The sequence below is a fragment of the Sinohyriopsis cumingii genome, chromosome 4 (assembly GCF_028554795.1).
Source record: "Sinohyriopsis cumingii isolate HCF-2022 chromosome 4, ASM2855479v2, whole genome shotgun sequence".
Lineage (NCBI taxonomy): Eukaryota > Metazoa > Mollusca > Bivalvia > Unionida > Unionidae > Sinohyriopsis > Sinohyriopsis cumingii.
In genome coordinates, this window is record NC_142964.1 from 134625414 (window position 1) to 134649817 (window position 24404).

General features: G+C 36.3%; 1 protein-coding gene and 1 long non-coding RNA gene across 3 annotated transcripts in view; one reads left to right on the plus strand and one right to left on the minus strand.

Annotated features, from left to right (window-relative positions):
• LOC149802128 (uncharacterized) overlaps positions 1–24404 on the minus strand; it is a 145578-nt gene that overhangs the window by 9747 nt on the left and 111427 nt on the right. The gene's annotated exons all lie outside the window — the stretch shown is intronic.
• Positions 21240–24404, plus strand: part of LOC149802129 (uncharacterized) — a 65883-nt gene continuing 62718 nt past the window's right edge. For both annotated transcript variants that reach the window (XM_089956528.1, XM_089956529.1), the window contains exon 1: positions 21240–22485. The gene's annotated coding sequence lies outside the window, so the exon portion shown is untranslated. The remainder of the gene's footprint in view (positions 22486–24404) is intronic.

Sequence of the window (24404 nt, forward strand, 5' to 3'; positions counted from 1 at the left end):
GTGAACATGTTGCTTACGAATTGTCATTATATTAAAATATAAATTACACCCATGAACCACAATTAGTTTTGTAATATGTTGCTAAAAAAATTATCACTTCAATCTACAATCATGGACAAAAGTTAAACATACAATCACCTCAATTAATATACGATATTATCTTCATCAAATGTATTAGAAATCTTAATGATACAAGTCCATATATCAAGTGTTGTCAACATCTGTTTAGAAATGAAGCCTTTAGATTGCAAACAAGTTCAGCCAATCACACGCATGAACGGCTTATTATTATGTTTTGAGCTTATTCTGAATAAAATTTCTCTGAGTTATTGACCATATAAGCCTACATGCCAAGTTTGATCAAAATCTGATCAGAACATTAATATACTGTAAGAAGCTCAGCCAATCAGATGCAAAAATTGTCATTATTACGATCGGATATCGCTCGAAGTTAAACTCATTCAAGATAATGGGTATATAATCATATAATCATATATTTAAAATGTGCTCATCTATTTCGAAATTGCGGGTGTAGAATGGTAACAAGCTAAGTCAGTCAAAAGCAAGATCAAATCAAGAACATGCGCATAATCAACGCTTATGACCAAAACTATTGTAAATAAATATGATATAAGCTTATATACCAAGTTGGATCAACATCCAGTTAGAAATATGGCCTGTAACGTTGTAAAATTTCAGTCAATATGGTGCATGATCACTTCATTCATCAGCTAGCGAATAACAAATGAAAACAAACAGCTAATTAAAGACCTCATCTGATGACATGTTAGTGATTCAATAAGGCGATTTCCACGAAGTCCATAGACATCGTCTCGAAATTAAAAGTCGTTTTAAATGTTTCAATCGCAGAAAATTGGGTGTTACATGTATTGTTGTTTATTGAGGCCGCTATTATTATTTCTAACAATCTCGCTATTTAAATGCAACAAGGGATCTGATTAGATCAGTATATTTCAACTTCATCCAATCTGATAACAGATCAGTTACAAATACCGTTTAAGCAATCTGCGTATGCCAACGAATCATGTGGAACAATGTGGATCGTTGACCCACGGCCAGCGAAGATGCCCATAGATATGAATGAGTGCTTTGTTTTGAATTCAGTCGAGATCGTAATGAAATAATTTTAGGTTACTGCATTTCTACGAGAAAATATTAACGAGTTTTTTTTCTGAGCTATAGTACACAACGTTAGCTAAGAAAGAAAAAAAAAACGAGTTCATACTTTCCTATACGAGTTCATACTTTCCTATCACACTTTCCTATACGAACGCAGTAAAATTTCCATTATATACTCATGCTGCTGCTTTCTATCTAAGGCTGAATAAGAAGAACACACTGCAATAAACAAAATAATTTATGTTATTTTTTGCCGAATTAAAACTACATACACAAGCGTATTTAAAAAATAGGCAGTAGCAGTGTTACAGCTCTATGGTCGTAAATAAACAAAGTAACAGAAAGAAGCTAAACCAACAAGTTTTGAAAACTGAACAAATAATATTATTATCAATGTTATAAAATGAAAACGTAAGAAGAACTTACAGTATTATGAAGTGAAACCAAAATAATCCTTAAAAAAGTTATATTCAACTCAAAAAGAATCGAATGTTCCGAATGAATGAGCATCAAATGCACTGGTCTTACAACAGTCCTAATGTATCAAAATGGCATTGTCCAGAACTCCTTTGAATAAATCACAACAGTCCCATAATAATAACATTTTAAACCAATGATTAAATCCAATCAATAGTCCTAACAAATGTTTCCTCTCAAATAACATTTAAACACAACTTTAAATACGTCTTCAAACCAATGTTACAAAAAAAAAACCCATAAGAAACAGGACTAACTAAAACCGTCCAGCAGCACGTACGTATATACAAGCGTAAGAGTGGAAACGCATTTTGCTACTATTCCTACGAGACAACTTGCAAATATCCCGCATCGTAAAAGAACCCACCTGACATAACCCTTGCAATAAGACAGGACTTAATTCTAAGAACCCACTTGACCGCCCTGTCCAATGGGAAAAAAACCAAACTCGTCAACATGTTTACTACTACTATTATTATTAGCAATTTGATCATTACAACTAACAATCACGAATAAAATGTACAAAATTATAGATATACATAACAAAAGTATTCATGCGCAGCTACATTTGAACTTGGTAACGTATCGCGCACTCAGTTATTTGTTTAAAAAAGAAATCTAATTTAAAATTCAAATTTAGAATCATATTGTGAATTAATGCGCCTTACAAACACTTTTCCAGTTGATCTGGAATGGATGGATTTTGTTTTTACTGTCAATCCAACTAAATTCTGCATTTGTAGTTGTGATCGAGTTATTGCTGGGTCAATTCCGTACGATGTACACGTGACTGGAGGGACCGTCCTTGATAAAAGCACGTGTGTTTCTGTTCTGTCACTGATGATTTGGAATCACGTGGTTGAAAAATATGAAATTTCTTTAGCTAAAACTCACAAGAGGATGCAAGATTAAAAATATTGTTTGTTAAGAAACACCCAAATCATTTCGTTTTGAAGTGCAGTAAATTCTCCTTTGAAATGTGATTAATGTCGTCAAAATTGCAGTACAATTTCGCTGTGGATCCATTTATGGAACCCACGTAATTATGTTTAGCGGAAATAACTAAGAAAGTATATGTATATTTAATGCCATTGCTAGCTGTAGATGACATTTTTTTAATGTCATATCATTTGCACGCTCTTTGTTGGAGGAACACCAGCGGATATCATGTTCAGTCGTTTGCTTGTTTGAAATTGTTGTGTGACTTAATGAACTCATCCAAGTCGTCAACTTTATCATCTATACTTTAAAATGGACCATAACAGTTTGTTAAATTTTTCCACAGACAAAAGTAATAAACCAAGAATCATCGGCGTATGTTACACCATCGTACAATGTATGCTTACAATCAAAAGCAGTTCCTACCACATAATACAGGTTTTAGACACGTTCCGTGCAGAATGGATAAATAATGCACGATTCTAACAATGTCAAGTCAAAATGTTGACATATAATAAACCTATATACCATTGTGATCAAATCCAAAGAGATTTTAACTATAGATTCAAGAATGTTCACAAGCAAGTGTTCACCGACGAACTATTATGTATATTTAATTTAATTGTTTGTTTTTAATTTAATTTATATTTCTTAACATGTTACTGTAATGTAACATGGTTTGCTGGAATTGACCTTCTCCAAAATTGAGTTAATTTCCGCTTGATCTGATTGACTTTTAAAAAATATATTTTTATTTCATTGTTGTAAACAACTAATAATAGCTTCATTATTCTGTATGTGTATGAGCCAATTAATCGAATTATTATTCAGGTAAATATGTTGATCAGGGTCAGGGTTTTTGGAGATTCCCGTGTGAATTTAATAGGTTATTGTGTTGTAAGTAAACAAGGCTCATTAAGACCACTCTAGAAGGTCATTTTCCATTAGGTAATGGTTGATTTTAGAAAATACTAATTTGTGACCTGAAGTCAAACAGAGAACTATGTTATCTTGTGACTGTGAGAATTTTACCAGTCGTGCTTTAACACCTAGCACTTTATCTTGTATTATGTTGTGACCAGTTTGGGCTGAATTTTATTTTCTTCAAATTATTGAATTCAAGTGATTATTTTCTCTGGAAATACAAAAGTACTCTGACAAAATTATTGGTATTGGATAAAGACATTCATTGGAATCTATACTTGGAATCGATACTGAATTCAAACCTGGAATAATATTTATGTGATTCAAAAAGAGACTGCTGACACATCAGTACTTTGTAGGTTATAACAGACACGTCATCGCCTTCAATTTTGGATCTCATGGGGACTTGAACTCAGTTTCATTCATGACTTTTTATTACTAGGATTTGTGTTTTAATTCTTGGATTACAATTTGGATTCAGTTCGCAATACCGAAAGGTTTTCCTTCTCATTGTTCACTTTGTTTTCTAGGGAAATAAATTATTTGTTAAATTTTACAAAGCTTGTTGTCTTCACTCTTTTCTGTTACTTATTTTAAGAGCATATACTCGTAACATAACTAAGGATGACGCACGATGAACGCAGAAATCATACTATAAGCTCACAAGTTCCTTCGGCCCAGTGAGGTAAAACAAATCATGCCAAATACAACTACTCCACATTAGTATTTATAGATGGAGTACAGTTTGCAAGGAAATCCAACCAAAGGACAGACGGGCCGGGCATAATCAATCATAATATATCATGAAAAGCCTGGGGTTCTGACTTGTTTTCGTTTTTGTGTTTACACTTACAACCAGAGAAAGAGAGAGAGAGAAATTCATCTTAGTACTGCCAGAATCATCCAAACGATAATTGTCCACGGAGAACCTGTTGAGAGGCTGGTTGGTCATAGGAAGAAAAAATTGGTTATGGTATTTGGATGTATTATATTTATTTCTTCTCAAATGATGTCGAATATCTAAAAACAAATAGCCACAGTTCATTCAATCAGCAATCGGCTTTTCTGGGAAAGTTCATGTTTCATAACAGACGTATGAAACTTGGGAGCGATAGTCTCTATTCAAGCTGAACACAACACGTTTCCATTACTAATCAAGATGTAAAAGTCCTCGGGCAGGGAGATATTATTCCGCGGAATTGTAATTACATTTACAGATAGGCGTGTATTTCAATAAAAAGAGAAATATTATTCCGTGTAATTTGAATTGAATTGATATTTAGGTATTTGATTACTAAGAGAGATAATATTCAGTGGAATATGAATTACGTTGATAGACATGTATCTGATTACAAAGAAAGATATTACAGGGCTGGATAAGGTCAAGTGTTAGGAGAGGGATACAAAATTTCAAAAGGGCCCTGAGTTGCCTCGAAAAGGGCACCAAAGCAAAAGTGCGTCTATGTACTCAAAGTATGCTTATTACCCAATAAACCTGCGCAAGAATAAAACGATGGTCAAATTTCAAGTGATAAGTGACGGTACGTGTGTGTGTGTGTGTGTGTATGTGTTCTTTCTGTTTTGTTTTTAAGTCTGGGTGACAAAAACCCCGGAAACCCATCCACCCACCTGGGTCCGGCCTTGCATTATTCCTCGGAATATGAATTACATTGATGGAATGGAATGTACTTCATTACCAAGAGAGATATGGTTCCGTGTAATGTGAATTACATTGATGGAACGGAATGTATTTCATTACCTAGAGAGATTGATTCCGTGTAATGTGAATTACATTGATAGAATGGAACGTATTTCATTACCAAGAGAGATATGATTCCGTGTAATGTGAATTACATTGATAGAATGGAATGTATTTCATTACCAAGAGAGATATGATTCCGTGTAATATGAATTACATTGATGGAATGGAATGTATTTCATTACCAAGAGAGATATGATTCCGTGTAAAGTGAATTACATGATTGATAGGCATGTATTTGATTGCTAAGATTTACAACTTTATTTCATCAATGTCTGTGACAGGGATCAAATGTGACGAAATTTGCAATTAAAATAAACCCTTTGTCGGTTTAAAAATCCCAAAGTATATTTAAGTGATTATTTAAGGACCAATAAATAACTCATTAAAATAATAATAATCTTTTGACGACCAGTCGCCACGATCGTACTTGCAGCATATAATAATTCATCGCTTAACATCTCTCCTTAGAGAGTTAAATACAGTTCGACCTACTCTGTATTATATAGTACAAATGTATCACACACACACACACACACACACACACACACTTGTTAAAATCCAGTCTTAGTCCGGGCGGTCCCTTTTACTGGCTCGTGTGTTAGCGACCAAAACAAATGATCAAAGCAAAAATAATATACATCATAACTATTTCACATTAAGAACACATTTAGGCTATAGTACACTTTATTTTTTTTAAAAAAATATAATGTTATACGCAATAAACATCATTTGCAAGTTGATATCGCTATCTCAATATCAATTTGCAATATACGTCTGAATTGTCTCTGAGCATGAAACCTTGTGAAGTATGGTTCAGAAAACACGATTCGCTACAAACCTCGACCAACCATTTTACTGTTTGCATTTGATCTACAGCCATAATCCTAGACATATTTAATAAAATGTTCGGATAGTTATTTGATCAAAATACATCTGTTTGAACAAGCAGACAACAGCATTGACGGACTTTAAAACCACAATAAAGCACTATGGAACAGAAAAGAAATTTGACATAACAGTTAGTAAAGCACTTATTCAAGAACGTTAAACTTTGGCCGAGTTTAATGTTATTTAAAAACCTTATTTTGGAACAGAAGTATCCAAAAGACAATACATGTGAACTCTGGAAAATTGTACATAACAACCATAAAGAACAGCTTCACCAACTTATTCAAGCTGACTAAGCTACCAAAGTATATGCACCTTCACGAAGAGAGCACACTACAATACTCATACAAAGATAAAGAACAAAGTACGCTCAGCAACAGTCAACTGATTGATGCCCATACAGCCAGAGGTGACATATTTTAAAGATTTTGATTTCACTAGAGCTCTGACAAAATGGAGCAGGAAGAAAGAGAGACGGATAATGAAATCTTAGATAAATATTTTGCTTTGGCCTTTCCTTCTCCCCGTCCTATTTTTTTCTACTCTCCCTTATTTTGATAACCATGGGTTCCTTCCCCTTTTAGATAATCCTGGCACCACTTACCACTGCCAGACTTTCTAGAGATGGAAAAACCATCAAGTTCATATGTGTATTGATAATGCATCGTATTGTAGGCTGTGTACTGTGAAATGTATTAATGAGCGGCACATGTGTATCATTTCACCCCAAGGAAAAAGAGAGACAAGCGATATACTAGTATATGACTTTTTTCAAAGCAAGCATTTGATATGCATACTTGCATACGTGCTTACATATATTATGTAGATGGGTTTCAAACAAAGAATGAATGAAATTGTGTTTACTTTGAATAACAAAAGATACAATCTTCTTACAACATGGCTAAAGAAAATACAACTTTAGAGTCAGTATCAAAACTGAATTTTCTGGACTATATACTTTTACCTGAATCGACAACGGAATTTTCAGAACGCGCGTAAAATAGCCGATTTAGATGAATAAGTACAACAGTCAATAATTTTATTCATATACATTGTAAAATAGAATTGTATTTATTCGAATGTTGAACACAATATGACTACTTCAAGAAAACGGGACACCGCTCGGGTGGCCTAGTGGTTAGAGAGACCACCTCTGATGCGGGAGGTCGTGGATTCGATCCCCGGCCGAGTTATATCAAAGACTTAAAAAAATTATAATAACAGATGCCTCGTTTGGCGCTCAGCATTAACAGGTTAGTGTTAGCCTGGTGTCAGGATAATGTGACTGGGTGGGACATCATGCTACATGTCTGCGGCATGATACCCCAGTGCCAGACATCACTATAAACTGTCACGCTGCAGACGTCGTAGCGATATGACTGAAAAATTGTAAAAGCTACGTTAAACATTCAAATCGCATCACATTCACATCACACCAAGAAAACGGATTTAAGCATACTGTCCATGTCATACGGAAACGGGACGGTTTTTTTATTTCTCTATTATTCGCCGTTTCGCTATTTACTGATCATTACATGATATAAAACTATATACAAGATCTCAGATGTAATAATATGATCTCAAACAACATTTTATTTATTTAAAAATAAAAATGGTATTATGTAAGATTTTTGTTATGAAAATTTATATTTTTTTTAGTCGGTTGTACAGGACCGCCGTGACGTCCAACTCTGTAGTGGACGAGAGATAAACGTATAAAATAGCAAAGCATTTCGTGTTTTGGTTTTTTTAAGAGATAACAATGTGTATGTTTGTGCGTATGTGCGCGCGCTGAAGCGTCTGTCTGCAGTATATTCTTTGAAGAAAAACAAAATACTAGAATTTCGCAAACAATTGTAACTGTCTTATAATTGAGTCTTCTGTGGATAAAAAGTACATTCTTCAGCTTACCTTCTTTCACAAATTGATATTCAGTTTTAACTCCTCGTAGAAGTGGAACATTGCGCGAATAGCATCACATAGCATTGGTTCGGTTTTCTTCCATTCTGTAAACAGAACTTTAGTTGATCACATTTATGAGAGTGGATTTTCCACAACTCGTCATGTGTCGGGAAAGATCCGGTATTTCCTACGTTGACACCACGTGACCCAAGCCGCCTACATTGCTACATTTGTTTTTTCAAATGTTTATTAATTGAAGGTGGAAGTCAAACTAAAAGTTTATCTTGGTACATTTGTGCCAAAGTCTGACTATTTTCAAGCAGCAAATGAATAACAAATAAAATAATATATGTGCAATTCTGCTCATTTCGAGAATCGTAGTGTAAGGGAGTTAATTCACGTTCTTTACATTGTACTAGCTAGCCTGTTTGGCAATACTCAACAAAGAGTCAACTTGATCTCACGTAGGTTCAAACTTACTGATACCTATTGCTCATGGAATTCGATATTGAAAAAAGTAACTTTAAAACTTATTAATAACTTCATGTGTATTAATCTGGGACTGTCACAATTTTTAAAATATAATTTTCATTTTAGACTAGTCAATTCGGGCTGATTTGGAAAATAAAAATTGCGTTATGCTTCCAGTCGCGTGTCTCAATCACCGAAAATCTACAGTACTCAAGGAATTTTTTTTTTTTAGGCACAGGCCCCAGGCTGGTCACGTAAATAAACTCACAAGCCCTGGAGAGCTCGTACCTGTCAACTCTCAAGCCGGAAGAAAAACCTCCCGATTTTGGGGACATTTCCACATCTACCAGCCGATCTCATAATATCTCCCGAGTTTTTGGAGATAACTCTCGATTATTACATTATGTCTATCAATTTTATTTTCTCAGAAAGAAAAAAAAACATACATAAATTGATATATCGTATGCAATCTACATATGCCATTTTCTATTTTATCACTTGTGAATACTGCTGTGAAGATATAATATCACACTACAAAGTTTTTTTCTTCAGTAAATAGAATGTTAAGAATAAACATTCACGTAAATTTCAGATTTTTTTAACCCCTACAACAGTACTCAATCCCATGAATGACCACTGTGAATTCTGTGTAATTTTCACTGCAAACAAAATCGCCTCTCCATTTCCGCCAAAGGAACGCAGCCAGTAAACGCCTGACAGTTCCTCTACCGTATATGTATACCTTAATTACCATGAATAAATTAAAAGGACTTTTTTAAAAAAAATACCACGCAGTATATGTGTCCCAAAAGAATTAGTTCAGAGTAAATATTTTATTTAGTAAACAGTGTTACGTGCCTTAATAGTTAAACGTAAGGAAACAAGGTGGGGTATAAAATGTGGATAAAACAGTTGCCACATGTACGGCAACTTGTGACTGCAGATTTGAACTGTTAAAATGAAGTCATAGGCATAGTTAAGTTGCAATATAACACAGCCTCGTTTTTTTCATTAATCAATTGCTGGTGCTGATATACACACACTGTAGAATATGGTTTCTTTGAAAGTATGTCCGAAAGGCAGTCCTTTCACCAGATCAATGCAATGATAAGGATTAACTGTTAATTAGTCACAGTGGCTTTATTGCTTGTGTATTTAAAGGAGACCAGAAACCAATGGAAATATAGAATAATAATAAAAGTACTATAGCAGAAAACCTTATTCTGAAGTATCATCTGCGACCGTAATGCCAATATTTAAATATTGGCCTATCTTCTAGGAGCTGAATTTCCGTGACCTCGTATGCATAATTTCCGCGCCTATTCGGTTACTTTCGGGATGTGACGTCATAGTAGCGACTCCAGCAGCCCAAGTGGGAGTTGCCAGAGTAAAAGACAATACCGTTTTGCGTTGCTTACGGGTGTAATAGAACATTAAGAAAAGCCTGTGGACATGTTTTTCTTTTCTTTTCCGAAAGATATAGGCATCATGAAAGAATGGGTACATTATTACAAACGAGTCGATTTCAAAGCAACACCATACAGCACTATGTCCTCGTTACATTTCTCAAAGGAATGTTACGAGAGGGATCATAAAAAAATAGCAGCTCAAAGATACGCAAATGCTAGGCCTAGACTAAAAGTTGGCGCTGTTCCAGACATACCTTTGGACATTTTAAAACCTGGGAAAAGTGTTAAACGTGTGAGTTACGAAAATAGGCAGAAGGACAAGTAAGTGACCACAAAATGCAACAATCAATCCACATATCTTTTATTTAAAACAGTAGTGCTAAAAACAAATCTGATAGCCCGACACCCTGGGCCCTTTCTGGTTTTTTAGTTTCGGCCCATCTTGTATTCAAAGTGAGGTGCCCGTCAGGCTTGTCGAAACAAAAATTGTTTGCCTGAGGAAACTTTGATCGCGCTGGTGAAATGAGTAAATGTATTTTCAAGATGTTGACATACATGCCTTAACATGGCACAATCTAAATCAAATCACCACTGTCCTAGGTGAATTTTAGATTTGATTTTAATCAAATGGAAGCTTTGCTAAAAATAAGATTCTAAACCTGTCGTGTTTCGAGAAAACACAATTTTCAGTAATCTTATAAAAAAATATTTTTTTTTAAAAAAAAAATGCGTTGTATACATGTAGTATGCATAAACGGTAATCTGTATTAATTGGAACTATAAAACTATTCCTTGGGCAGTTTAAAAAGCAGCGATTTAAAAAAAAGGTCAAAGTTTCACATTAACTGTCTGACAATAGAACGGGGGGGGGACTATTGACCCCTCTCTCTCCCCCACCCCCCTTGCCCCAATGTGCAACCGCCCAATTGACGTGCCTTTTCTCGCTGTGATACGCTTTATTATTCCCCCATGACAAGCCCCTTTTACATATTCTGGTCAGTTCTGGTTAAAATTGCAAAATAGCTAAAGTTTTGATTTAAGTACGCAAACAATAAAGCCGGTGTGACTAATGAACAGAATCCTTATCCTTGCATTGATCTTGTGGAAAGAACTGCCCTTTGGACATACTTCAAAGAAACCATGTTCGACAGTGTGTGTATGTGTAAGCACCAGCAATTGATTACCAAATAAACGATGCCTATTTTGTTGTTACTTACGATGCCATGGACTTGATTTTAACAGTTCAAATCTGCAGTCACAAGTTACCGTACATGTGGCAACTGTTTTTCTCAAGTTTTATGCCCCGCCTTATTTCCTTTGGTTTAAGTCTTAATGCATGTAACACTGTTTGCTGATTAAAATATTTATTCAGAATTAGTTATTTAGGGCCACATATACTGCATGGTATATTTTGTTTTATTCCTTGTAATTTAATCATGGTAATTAAACTTTTCATATTGTAGAGGAATGTCAGGTGTTAACTGGCCGAGTTTCTTTGGCAGAAATGGAGATGCGATTTTGTTTGCAGAGAAATTTCAACGTGATCATTCATTTAAGCTAATTGGTGACAATTTTCTTCTTTTCATTATTTTTTTTTACTTTTGTACTGTTGTAGTTGTTTAAAAAATCTGAAATTTACTTGAATAATGTTTAATCTTCACGTTCTATTTACTGAAGAAGAAAAAAAGAAGAAAAAAAAACTGTTGTATGATATTAATTATTTCGTCCAGTGCCGGGTTTAGACGTGTGTGCGTGTGATTTGAATTTTTAACGTAGCTTTAACAATTTTTCAGTCATATCGCTACGATGTCAGCAGTGTGGCTGTTTAGACTGTGGATTGCATACGTTATATTTAAAAATGGTTTGGGGTTGGGTTTTTTCTTCTGACAAATGAAAATTGACAGACATAATATAATAATCGGGACTTCGCTGCGCAAAATTGAGAGATATTACGAGATCGGGATGTAGATGAGGAAATACCCCCAAAATCGGGAGGTTTTTCTCCCCGCTTGCGAGTTGACAGATATGAACTGTCCGGGGTTGTGGAATTTCATTCAGGACTTTAGTTTATTTAAGTCACCAGCCCGGGGCCTGTGCCTAACAAATTTCTTTTAGCACTTACCAGTACAGTACATAAACTATTATATCAGACTGCAGATTCAACTTTTGAATGTGCAACCCAAATGTGGTCTCCTGTCTGCCTGTTTGTATTGGAGGACTGGCTAACATATCGTGACGGTACCACGTGATCTGTCGTCTCATTAAAACTCGGAAAAACTCGGCAATTTACGGAATCGTGGTATCTTCCACGTAATATAATCACTACCCGCTTACGATATTTAATTTATAAACATTGCAGTCGAATTAAAATCTGTAGAGAATTACATACGTAAAAGGAAAATTTTGATTTCTAGTCTCCTTTAAGTAAAACCTTTAGCTAATATGCAGTTTAGCCACAGCTGACCAGAATAGAAAAAGATGGGCTTGTTCTGGGGGAAATAAGGCATGTCACAGGAAGAAATGGTGCGTCCCATGAGCGCTCGCACACTGGGGTAAGGGGGTGGGGGCAATAGTCGCCTCCCCCAGTTTCACCTTTAAACATGTTTTGGCCTACATCCATAAAATTTCATGGCTGACCATTACGTATCGCCCCCTCCCCCCCCCCCCCCAAAAAAAAAAAAAGCTTCTGCGGGCACCTCTGGCGCGTTCTTTGAGACTTTCACCATTATCAGGCCAGGAAGATTGGTCAATATTGACTGAAACCGGCACTCAAAAAAGGCCGCGTAAAAACCTCGCCTTATAAGGTCCAAACCTAACTATTTTAGTTTATATTCTCCCTACTTGGCTTTTGAAAAGTTGACAGGTATGCCGGACTCCAATTTCCACATGCCCAAAATTTCCTATTTTTAATATTGTCACACAACGTTGCAATAGCTACAATTCGAATATAAATTTAATAAAAATAAATTACACTTGAATACTATTCCGATAACCATGCTTTGCATTTCTATATATGCTGTAAAATCCGACTTCAAAGGAACGTTGCCGCTGTTCACAAACTTGTCAAAAATATAATACATAGCGGCTTCAACATTCTCTTCATGCCAATAATTGGTAATAAATTTTGTTTCTGTACACGCATTAATGGGACCCCGAGTGGTCTGAAGCGCTTACCGTTACGGATCGCAGCCATCTCACCTCCGTCTGCCTGGGTTCGAGTCTCAGCACATCGACCAATGTGAGTACGTGAGAAAGCTTGCCAGTAGCTTCCCGTGGGTCGGTGCTTATTTCCTCCGAAATGTATACTGGCCGCCATGTATAGCCTATATTGTGCTGAAAATAGCGTTAAACCCTATAACCACAGGGGCTCATTACAAAGAAAATCTGGAGTATCCGTCCTTGAATCAAGGGATGGGGGTTCTAACCTGTAACAATATAGCACAAGGGAAGACACCAATCCGCACCCCAGGGTAGTTCCAACACTGCTAGTTTATCCTAACTGCGTCTGCTAATTTCTAGCTTAAGCCAGTCGTAATCAAGAATAGTTCAATTTTCAAAACAACTCGACACACTTAATTCAGTTTGTGACATAATATAGAAAATGTAATAATTGTTCGCCGATTTGGACGTTGGGACAAATATCGTCTAGAAGTGCCGTTTTGCATTCGGATAGTCTTGGATTTCACCATTGACCGAAAGGTAAGATTCGAACAACCTCGAGTCCGCAGTAAATATCGTTAATGTACATTGTGATGCGTTTTAATTTTGGTGGCAAAAACAAATACTGATTTTGGTAAATTTGGTGCTGATTGCTGTTTACATTGTTACACAGTGCAATGTTAATTCCTGAAACATACTTATTGTTGAACTACAGACTCGAGGATGTTCGGATCTTACCTTTCGGTCACCAAAAAATGCCGCCAGTGATTCATCTAGAAACTTGCTTGCGTCCATCATGATCGAAAGAAACTTCATCGTCCTTTGCTGGCTCCATAGTCCCAGTATCTCTCTCGGGAGCGGGAAATGTCGAAATGGAGTTTCCATCGTCACGTAATATTTCACTGTAGGTAATGGGACAAACCCTTCTAGTTGTCATTCCCGGAGAACTGGATTACTGATCTCGTCTCGCCCGAGTGGCGACCCACGTCCTTTCTATTAGGCAAAGTCAGAGAAGACAAAGCAGGTCCATTGCCTGTCAAGTCCGCCGACCTTCCAAGACAGGGACAACCATGAAGTCATTTGGGGAAGGAAGACTCACTTCCCAGTAAGGAAGTCTCACATCATGTAGGGATGAAGCAGTAACTTGGACATGGCAAGGTGGGGTGGGGGTACCCCGTTCTGAGACCGATAAACTAAACCCGGTATCTGGTGACCGGTACTCGACGCACGATGCCCTGTAGATGATCGATGACTGGCTCCCGATGCCTGGGTCAACGGTTAAAGACAGGTCAGGTGACGAAGATCTGACATACGAGCCAACTTCAGATCTGTCAGATGGGATCACTGCTGTTAACTCTCAGGAAGGCGCGTCTGGCCTATCTCTGTCATCTCGACACAGATCTTGAGAGGACGCTGCTAGTCCCTAATAGGGAGTCCTCACCAGCTCTCAGACATTTTCCATTCCTTGGGAGGGACCAACGATCTATCTATCTATCTGTCTGTCTGTCTATATATCTATCTATCTATCTATCTATCTATCTATCTATCTATCTACCTACCTATCTATCTATCTATCTATCTATCTATCTATCTAAAACGGGCGTCAGAGATTTATAGTCTATGGCAATCTTCGAGCCAAAGTGGTCGCGGTAGGCTCCTGACCCACAGGGCGAATTGACTTTCCCAACCCATAAAGAGACGCAAAACAGATTCAACCTGGGAACCAGTGATGACGAGGACAAAAAGGCGTCCTTCTTCCTCCCTACGTATTTGCTACGATGTTCCGTGAAGTAACACATTTGAACCTTCCAGATACAACAAATCGGACATCCGTCTATGCATGCACAACCAGTGAAGCATAGGCAGGGGATGGGTGGTTTCCCATAGGGAGTTCCTGTGCCTCATTTATCTGCATCTGCATATTGTTCGCTGAAAGAGAAAATATTACACAAAACAAAAATCCAATCACCCATACAGGGTAGGGGCTATGGAACACTTGCCGTAGCAGCGAGACAATGAACAAGATTACAATATAAAGAAGACCTGCTTGTTTGAATAAGTTGCACAAATTCTTCAAAATTAACAAAATAAAAACAGAAAACTCTCCAATAATACCTGGATTCTGTCGACACCAAAAGGTATGCAATTAGTTTACGACGTTAAAAGACAACAACGAAGGCAAATGTCTTTGACCTATATAGCATACATGTAATATGCACATTGTCCAAGGGGAAAAAAAAGGAAGAGATTCTGATTGTTGGCTACGACTAAGGAGTCAGACATGGAATTATGTTTCTTATTAAACTCTGGACCTCCAATACTAATTGGAGGATGGAATAATTAGCTTGAACTAGGGACTAGTAGCCACGGAAAAGGAAATAAATGCAAAAGTAGCAGGTGATATACTACTGCTATTAAACTTACCTTTCCCGCAGCCAGGATCGAATGCTTTCTAAAGATAACAAAGCAAAATAATAGTTTTCAATTGAATGTTTTTGTTTATTTATTATGGTAATAGGGATACAAAATTAGTAACTATTGTCCTCCTGTTTTGCCCAAAATTTGATAGTAAATGGCCAGATAGCATATATGCATTCGGAACTACATCTGCTATTTTTGTGCGAAAAATAAAAAGCCCCAGACTTGTGTCGGAGAAGTAATTTACGGAAAACCATTAGCTTTTTCGCTTGAAATTTCTCTTCAAAAAAGAAACCTAAGCTATTGTGACTGCGTCGGCTATTTCTATGACTGGATTTAATGTAAGACGGACTGACAGGTTACAAATGAAAAATAAACAGTTCGATCGTTCGTATCGGTTAATTCTTGTTCCGTAAATAGCCGACATGGTCGAATGGCAGGCATACATTCAGGGTATGATCGGTAGGACTGACCCTGACGTTCCGCATGAGCAGAGGTGAGACTGAGGATGCTAGTTTTCTACAAATCGGAACATCCTGGTTTCTTTCTGATGCAACTCGAAGAACTTCGACTCTCTAAAAGAGACTTGGAGGTAATAATAGTGATACTTCATTAATTCGCAGCTTTTTTTTTTGGGAAACGAACATAAGGCTAGATCATGTGCGTCCACAGCCTAGGTCAAGTGTGTCACATGACCTCCTTCGAAATCATACTGCATATATATTCCGACAAGTTTAATCATGCAAATGAAGCTGAAAATATGTCACAAGATTCTGTTCAAAACGCTTAGAAAATATTAGCTTTAGTTTCAGACTGCTTACGCACGGAACTACGCAACTAACTCTCCCGGTCGTGACTGGCTGACCCCACCCCCATGCAAAAGATTATGCGGGCGCACATGGGCTAGATGTGCGAAGAACAGATCATTATCCAAAGATAGGTGTTAAAAAAACTTGACAACTTTTCAACAATCATGTCCAGTGCAGGGACCAATCAGGTCAAGTGTTGGGAGGTGGAGGGTTTCCAAAATTTCAAAAGGGTCGTTACTTTTCTGTAAGACATAGCACGATTTTGTTTTAGTGTTATGTCTTACTACCCAAATAATGGCCCTGTATAGCGTGTTCCGATGTTGGTTGACATCGGAATGAGTAGTCAGCGTTTCAGGAATATATCACACACCTGGAATCCTATATCGACACTCTTCCACTAATGTATGTGTAATTAATATACTTATTGTGTTGTCTTTAGCAAATGGACGCATTTTGATGTTCCGTTGACATACATTTGAATTTGACCGCTCCGGTGGAATAGTGGTTAGAGCGTCCGCCTCGGAAGCGGAAGGTCGTGAGTTCGATCCCCGGCCGAGTCATACCAAAGACTTACAAAAATGGTACTAACAGCTGCCTCGCTTGTCGCTCAGCATTAAGAGGTTAGTGTTAGGACTGGTCGGCCTGGTGTCAGGATAATGTGACTGGGTGGGACATCATCCAACATGCCTGCGGCATGATGCCCCAATGCTAGACATCGCTATAAACTGTCACACTGCAGACATCGTAGCAATGTGACTGAAAATATGTTAAAGCTACGTTAAAAATCCAAATCACACACACTCACACACATTTGAATTTGTTGCAATGTGACGCTAGTCGAGGTATGCTGAAGTATGTTTAAGTAGGTTCATGTGGGGGATATGTTTCTTGAACGAAACGAAACATTGCTTACAGTTTCAATTGGTATAATATATTTTTATTCGTTTCGTTAATGAATAATATTTCAACTTAACCCGATTTCGGCATTCCCGGCTTTCGTCGCTCTCCAGCCAACTGAAATGTAGGCCAACGAAACTTCAAAACAGGTCCATTTATTTTGTGAGAATTTGAATTTATTAGAGAAAAGACATCAGGGTAGGTAAAGTCTGATAAAAAAACATTATAACTTTACTTTGTAGAAAAGCGTCGTTATTGGTTGCCATTTGTGTGAGATATTCCTGAAAATTTGACTTTCGTTACACTGTTTGTCGACATCAAAACAGGCTACACAGCGCCGTTAGTTAGGCAGTGAGACCCATCACCCCTCAGAACAAAAATATCGGGTGATGCGTCTTACGTTGTAGGATTAGACATGAGCCATACGATTTACCGCGTGTTGCATACTGAAGTCGATAGAAGTTATCAAATAGTTGAGCGAACGGCATGTGGGGATGAACAAAAATTTTTTATTTGTATTGCTGTTTACTGTTGTTCCTTTTCAAAACAAACTGGGTCTCAAAATCTTACACCTTTGTAAAATAAATAAATATTGAGCGTCTTTGATATCTTAAAATATAAAGACATGTGACGCCTAGTGACAAAATACCTCGGATTATTCTCATTTCGGACCAAGGATATCATACTACTCGGCCACTAGAAAACTTTTTTTTTTTTTAATTTTTTTTTTTATTCATATGATTTACTGTTATTTACATATTTCTGAAGTTTGAATACAGACTAGGGATGTTGGGGTTTAGCAAATATATGTTTCATACAGTATGCCATATTGTGTTGCGCCAACCTGAGAGTAACAAGCAGTGTTATAATGGGAAACATATCCATTGCATAGCACTTAAGTTGAAGCTAGCCTGGAGATCCAGGCTTGGTTTTTTCCCCTATTCTTATCCTGCTACATGAGTTAGGTCTGGAGTTCAACAAAATTTAAGGTACCCTCCAAATAGGAAATCAATCAACTTCATACTGCAAGAAAAGGTCAACTAATTGCAAATCCCAGTACAACTTTATAAGTTTCAGTGCTTTTCATAACTTATCACCATCTGTGTACCCGGATGTAACCGGTCATCGGTTAAAATAATAGCCTTCGGCTAATAACTTGTATAACATTTGGTAACTGGATTAATGCAATGAATATAAAGCAAAACTTAAATGATTAAAATGCTGATTTCCCATTTGGTGGGTAATCTACTGAGGTACCTTATATATATATATATATATATATATATATATATATATATATATATATATATATATATCTGGCATATAGGGCACTTTGAATCAGCACATGGAGTGTAAAAAGCTCGGGAGCTTTTCTCTTTTTCGAATTATAGAGTTAGTATGTTCTGAAACTTGGAAGGCACCCAGTCCTCTTTTCTTACAGTAGCTATGATAAAATGATAAATCGAGAGAATAAGAAATATATAAGGAAAGACAATTTTACAATAATTTTAAAGGCACTAATGGCAAGTTGTCATTCTTCTAAAATACCATAACCCTTTTAAAAGATGCCAGTGATGTCCTTTTAAACTGGAACTTTGATACACAGTCTCAATCCATGTATTTACAACCATGATACAAGTATACAATCATTTGTAAAAAATTTGATAAGTAAAAATTATTGATAATCAGAAAATATTTTAAATTTGTTTACACTTGTATCAACTGGTTCTGTCCTCTCTCTCTCTCTCTGATACTATGGCCAAAGCTATTTGCGTGACTGCTGTGCAGTGGAAAGACAATCTGCACGGCCATCATGTACTGCACATGGCAGCTATACATATAATTTACTTAAAGCTATTCATACGGCTGCCGCGTACCTGATCTACAAATTCCATATTTGCAAGTCACTTTTGTATAAACTTAAACAATGCTACAGTCCGTCACCTTCAGTAACATCCTAATAGATACTGAGGGAATCTCGTGTGAAAAACTCCAGTATTGTCACCCAATCATTGAACGTTTTCCATTATTCACTCAGAACAAGCGAATTTCTTTTTAATTTATGCTCTTGCAAGTTTGATAGTTAAAGTGTTTAAGAGTTTGAAAAGCAGATTTCTTAGGTAATTTCAGCTTAATCTTTGATCATGGGCAAGACAGATCACCTTACGTCCAGTTGACACTGGATTAAAGAACTTTGATCATAGGCATGACAGATCACCATACGTCCAGTTGACACTGGATTAAAGAACTTTGATCATAGGCATGACAGATCACCATGCGTCAGTTGACACTGAATTAAAGAACTTTGATCATGGGCATGAGAAATTGGCATATTTCCAGTTAAACACATTGATACAAACTTTGGAAAAGAATATTTCATTGCTGATGTTATGGCTGTCTAACGAAAACAAAATTCTGGACTGTCTGAGTAAACTTGAATTTGCCTCTAATTGTTTGCACACAATCAAAAATCAAAACTGTGAGACAGACACCGGTTGCGGTGTAAATATTGTTAACGTCAGAGGTATATGGCAGCTGTGTGCAAGTAGTCTTAGTGCATGACCGCAATACGAAATATAAACTATTGAGCTATTTCCCTTTTTATGGTGTTCTGTAGTCCGATGAATCTGCCGCCATGTCTTGATGGTGTTGATGGTATATATTATATTTATCTGAGTTTGCATCATTTGGAATATTTTTGACATGTCCCCAATGCATTGATTGGTTTGTTCTGGGCACATGGTGGCTGTTCAAATAGTTGGTACATGGTAGCCATGCGAATAGACACTTCCCAAGTATTATCACTCTGCACCATTGCCACCGCTATGATATTGCTCGTCACCAAAGAAATTATGAGTAACGGTAAATGGAGGGGGTGGGGGTGCTGTAACACTTTAATGCAGAGGAGTGAGTGTCTTTTTTGTGTTATATTGTTACAAGTTGGTCCCTTCCGCTCTCCCGGCCCTCTATCCGTTGACCTTATCAAAGTTTCATACTCTTAATTTCTTTGGAATCGATCCCCAGTGATCTCCGCTAAGTAGGCTCAACTGGAAATTGTGTGATTTGCTGTATTATATCCAGTTCAATAAGACCATAAGTGCGAAATTCTAAATTCAGACATGTTTAGCACAGTACTTAAGACTGATAAAAGAGGATTTAAGTGCATAAGAAAATTCGTTTCTATCAGTCCCTGACTTGTTTTCCAAAAACCGAACTGAATGGCCTATTAATATTACACCTTTATTACTTATGCCATAAAACTTTTTATGGAGTGTCAGTGGAACAGACAGATGTTTTCTAAATGCAAATTATCACAAGCTTGGAGGTAAATTTGCCACCATCATCATCGTACACAATACGATGCTTAACCCGTGATGTTACGTGTATATTTGCTCTTGACATGTTGCTAGGGGATGGGCGCTGTCACGTGGCTTAAGCACTTATTTAAAAAAAAAAATGGGGGCCTTTCTTTTTTAAACTATTTCTTTTCTCCTGTAGCGCTTTGTGCTATTGTAGTGCAACGATAACAACATGTCCAGACCAGAACATGTTTAATCGGCACATTTCTGCCGTATTAAAATCGTGTTGTTTGCGCATGTTTTTGGGTTTGCTTCACGAAATCTACTATTCGGTAGTCCTTGCTTTGAACCGAGTGCACTCTGCACCATACCGAAACGTAACGGACGACCCAGGGTTTCCACATAAAAAACAGAATTGCTCCAATCGGCATGGCTACGTATACATTTTGCACAAACGTGTAAACGCATTTTTACCAAGAATTTTGCTTAGTTCAAATTAAAATCAAGACAATATATTAGACTGACCTTAGCAAGCCATAAAAACAAATAATGTAAAAAATAAAAAGTAGAAAAGGTAATATGTTTGGAACTCTTTTTTTTTTTGGGGGGGGGGGTAAGGACATATATATATATATATATATATATATATATATATATATATATATATATATATATATGTGTGTGTGTGTGTGTGTGTGTGTGTGTGTGTGTGTAATTCCACATAGAGACGCTTGTTATCGTTGATCCAGAGTGTTTGTCGAAATGTAAGTATATATGCATATTAAGTTGCACATGAATATTTTGATAACCTTATTACGGTCAGTTTAAATAGCATCTTTAAATGAATCGTACATGCATCTTAGACATAAACGACCTTTTGTATCGTTTGCTAAGAAAACCCCACTTCAAATGCGCGAAAGATAAACTGCAGTTTCTACTTTATTGGACACTATACTATAAATGTATACGTTCGTATGTAGGTTATAGACACAGAAATGTAGATATTGCAACCTTCTCCACTTGTAATATATTCTGAGAACCAGGTTTTGCGTTACGAAATAACCCTATTTTTGTTATATGGACTGATTAGGGAAATTCCAGCTGTATCCGAACATCCCGGCCTTTGCTGTTGTACTCTGCCCGAGGCGAATCACCAAACACATCAATATTAACGTGTATTCCTACAACTCTTTCGAAGTTAGTTCACGATGTAACGGAAATGACCGAGCTCTCTTCTGATCGATATTTAGGTATGATCATAGTCCTACAATGTAAGACATATCACATATTGTTTTTGTATCATCCCCATCCCCCAGAACAAAAATCTCAAGTGATGTGTCTTACTTTGTAGGACTACGGGCTAGATGTGTAATGATAGGTCTTGAAAATAACACTCGACGGCGTTTCAACAATCAATGACATGTATGCACTTTCTTTTAAGTGTTATTCTTGCAGACTTTGTAATAAAATATAAAAAAATTAAGAAATTATTCGGTTTCAACTGTCTGCAACGTTTGCTTGCATTTCTGTTTGTGATCGACAAGTCATCTATTCAATGTGACCTTATTAAGTTATCATGACGTAACGTCAGCAATGAGCTCGAGGGCAGTTCAAAATGAACATTACGGTATTTTCATTCGATATGTTTTTCTTCTTCTTATTTCTAAGAGGACATTAATCTTGTGGGAACCGGCCTAATAGGAAGTAGGAACTTTACGAGTGACGAAGTTTTGCGATGGTGGTACGCCAGTGAACAGTTAGGAGTTTTGACTTTCATTGCAGATTTAAAGATCAATTCAAACTATGATTGCACTTTTCTTGAAGAAATGTAATTTTTTATTTTTACAGTATCTATATATACTTCGGATAAGCCTTACTACTCGACGAAATAAATAACTTTCGTTTCTCTGTCGATATCTAGGATTGATTTTCCGAACGAATAAAACCATAGCAAGGACCGAAGGAAGAGTTTTCGCTTATTGGAACACGAGGTACATCTAGTGGAGACTGGAATTCCTTACTTTGCCCACCTGTTCCTTGTTATGCAAACGAGTTCCCAAGTGCAATGTAAAATCATAGAGTAGATTTGATGAAAGTGTCTGAGAAGCCTATTAAGTTACTCCTGACACGGGTATCGTTGCTTACAGTTTACCTATCATACATGTACTAATATAATAAATACTTACATATATGACTGAGTTAAAGTGTAAGCACAGGAGTCTGACATTTTATCGATAAAGTACGACAAAATCTCTGACAAAATGAAATCACCTTAGTGGTACAATAAATAATTTATAGTCTCGATAAGGCGATTTCATGTCAGAGATTTTGTCGTACTTAATTGATAAAACGTCAGACTCCTGTGATTGTAAGCAACAATAAGACCTCCTGTGATTCCTGATATATATTTTTGAAACCACACCTCTCATGTATGTTATCGTTGACATAGAAAATAATGGTATTTCTTAAGTAAAGGATGTGACAGTGTATTAAGTGTAGACATCAAAGCACAGTTTTGGTGAAAATGAGAATAAACAATGTTAATTTGCATATAAGATCTGCACCATAGTTTTTTTTGTGCAAATTATTTGACAAAAGTTGTGTGCAATTTGCATGGAAATTTACATTTATATATTCACATTGTATTACAAACTGCATTGTTACTAATTTTAACTGAATAATTCATTCAGTTAATTGCTCTAATATTTTAAAATTGAAATCAAGTTTATTTTTAGTAGTACAGTGAGATTCTTTGTTATCATTGTCATCATTTATCTTATAAATACTAAAGAAAATATCTTATAATGGAGGGAAAAGTTTATGTTTCTTAGGTACTGATACCAGTAAAAATAAATCTTAAACAGGTAGAAAAGATAAATTGCTTTTTTAAAAATGCAGCAAAGAAAAAGAACACTGTTGCAGCTCACTTCATCCAGTCATCTAGGTAAGGACAACTAGATTTCTAGCCTGAGGGTAAATCACCCCTGCTCTGCCTTTGCACAACTGATCGCTGAAAGCAAATTTGCATAATATAAGGAAATGGGTTATATCTGGCTGCTGTCTGTAATTTCCAATCCCTTTGTGCTGTCCATGTTGAAATAAATATTCTTGGCAGTAGTTTTCAATCCCAATCCCAGTAGTTGGGTAATGATAAGTTGGCTCTTTATTCTTTCAATCCAACACTGACATTTTCTGTTAATGTCTCCTAACAAGAGGCAAACGGGGAAAGGATGGTATCACATCCCCTTTCTAATGTATAATTGAACAAGAATATATGAAAGCCCAAGTTTTGAAGTTGCCAAATTCAAAATCTTTACTTGCCACCAATGATAAATATGAGAATATTTTCTGCACAAAAATGATATACCTTAGTGAAAGCTAATATGAATGCACAATACAAAATATCTTTACAGTCTCACAAGCCATTTTGTAGTCTAGGTTATATTTCCTCTATGTGGGCTTTACCTATGGTTAGTTAAAGTTCTTAATAAAATTATTTTCATCATGATATTTCTCCCAATATGAAAGCTGTAAATACATGTATGACATAAATAAATCTACAGTATGAAAAATTTAAATGTACAATCAGAAAACTATCCCTTTATCATAAAAAATGAGTAATTTACATTTGACTGTATTCTGTGTAAGCCTGTTTAATGTGTCATGAAAGGACCCAACATTTTGCCCACATGATCCTTGCAGTGGGCTAAATTAATAACACTGGACAACAAATTTTTACAAAAGTCATGTTACTGAAATAAAATTAGTCAATTCTTATCAATTTTTATGTGCTGAACACGAATATGACAGTCAAATTGCAAAATTGGCTCTAGTTTTTTTGTAATCTGCAAGAAATTAATGTTTACATAACGAAATGCATTCCAATAGTAAAAGGTCAACTGTAATAGCC